This window comes from Tenrec ecaudatus, chromosome 7, assembly GCF_050624435.1.
Source record: "Tenrec ecaudatus isolate mTenEca1 chromosome 7, mTenEca1.hap1, whole genome shotgun sequence".
Classification (NCBI taxonomy): domain Eukaryota; kingdom Metazoa; phylum Chordata; class Mammalia; order Afrosoricida; family Tenrecidae; genus Tenrec; species Tenrec ecaudatus.
The window spans coordinates 111,295,826-111,297,877 of NC_134536.1; the positions used below are offsets into that span (position 1 = coordinate 111,295,826).

Here is a 2,052-nt window from a genome sequence, read left to right on the forward strand (position 1 = left end):
AAATACTTGAGAATCAGTTTGAGTTTTCTTTTATGAGCTGTAAAATTCTTAGTCCCTTTTTCCCCATGATGAGACTGAAAGGAAACATAGGGTTACTCAGTGCATGTGAACAATTTGGACTCTTAATTTCCTTGTCTAGTTGAAAAATTGTAATAATGATGGATAAAAGCAATGATGAATGGGCTGTGAGATTAGGTTTTGACTCTTTTGAACTATTGAAAGCAGCAACATGACTGAAAAAGTCATACTATGGATTATAGATGATTAAATTGAGTTTGTTTTTGAGAAGAAAATAAATTAATAAGGAAGACTGTAAGGATTTCAATCAAACATATTTTCAGCTTAAGCTCTTAGGTAAGGGGAAAGTTGAATATGCTTTATGAATATTATATCAAAAGATATTTTTGATGCCAATTAAATCATTAACAAATCATAACACCAAGTTGGCATATTTTGAGGGAAAAATATCATGAAAAAATAAACATATCTAGCAGGAACTTATTCTTACTTTTCATAACCAGCCTGTTTTTACCACTGAAAATGGGACAATGGACATGAAATTATTGGGAGTATGCTGGCAATTGTGATTGGGACTATATAATTATATATCCTCATTCTAGTATTGTCTAGATCTGAGGACAAACTTCAGTAGAGCAGCCAAGAGAGCATCAATTAAAACAGCATCAAAGTTACAGAGAAGATTAGCATGGCCCCTGCACAAGGATGACACGCAAATTTGTGAAGCATTCCATATTAAAAAAACAAACATTTGCTTATGCACCCATTTGTCTTTAGCGATCCTATCATGTAGGTGTGCAGTCAATGATATGATTTTTTGTTCTTTGATGCCTTCGGGACCACTCGATCACACAGGCTGGTGTGTTCTTCCATGTGGACTTTGTTGCTTCTGAGCTAGATGGCCGCTTGTTTATCTTCAAGCCTTTAAGACCCCAGTCACTATCTCTTTTGATAGCCGGGTACCATCAGCTTTCTTCACCATATTTACTTATTCACCCACTTTGGCTCCAGCCGTTGTGTCGGGAGAGTGAGCATCATAGAGTTCCAATTTAATAAGAGAAGGTATTCATGCATTGAGGGGGTGTTTGAGTAGAGGCCCAAGGTCCTTCCACCACCTTAATACTTGACCTATAAATATAGACACATAGATCTATTTCCCCATCCTCCTATATATATTTGCATGTACATGTCTTTGTCTAGACCTTCATGAATGCCCTTTGACTCCTAGCTCTTTCCTCCATCTCCCTTGACTTTCCTCCTGCCCTACTACCATGCTTCGTCGCCAACTGGGCTAGAGTATACCTCTTCTCTAAGCAACCTTACCCTTGATCATTTCCCACCAGGCCTGCCACTCCCCCTTCTCTACCATTTTGGGTCCCATGTTGTTCCCTTGTCCCTGTGTTTGTTAACACCACTTCCTTACCCCCCTTACCCCCCCACCCCAAGTCCCCCCGGAACTGTCGGTCCCGTTGTTTTTCCTCCAGATAGTTCATCCAGCCTGTCCTATTCAGACAGACCTGTGGAGACACTAACATGCACGAAAACAAGACAGAGGAAAACAAAGCAACAGTATGCAACCAAACAACAAAACAACAAAAACAAACAACTGACAAAGAACAGAACAAAACAGTTCACAAGAGAAAAGCTTGTAGTTAGTTCAGGGATCGTTTGCTGGCCCTTAGGAGTGTTTTCCAGTCCAGTCTGTTGGGGCACCACGCCCTGGCCCCAAAGTCCACTTTCAGCATTCCCTGGGGACCTTGCCACTCCATTCCCTTACTGGTCCGCTGCACTCCCCCAGTGATTTGCCTCGGTGTGGTGGGATCAGGTCAGGTGCAATTCCCACACTGTGTCCGGTGCAGTCCCCTGTATCGCCCTTAGTCACTGATTGGCATCATTTCTCATAGTGGGGCCAGCTATGTTGTTCTCTCTGTGGACTGGCTGCTCTACTCAGGAACATCATCATCACGGCCTGGTGGGCCAGGCTGTGCTCCACTCTCTCCTCCTGCCCCTTCATCTTCTCCCGTGTGCTCTGAT

The 2,052-nt window shown here is 42.5% G+C and overlaps 1 non-coding gene across 1 annotated transcript; it reads left to right on the plus strand.

Annotated features, from left to right (window-relative positions):
• Positions 1–653: 653 nt before the first annotated feature.
• LOC142453942 (U6 spliceosomal RNA) lies at positions 654–758 on the plus strand. The gene has a single exon (XR_012785495.1). It is a non-coding gene; the product is annotated as a U6 spliceosomal RNA (small nuclear RNA).
• Positions 759–2,052: the final 1,294 nt, after the last annotated feature.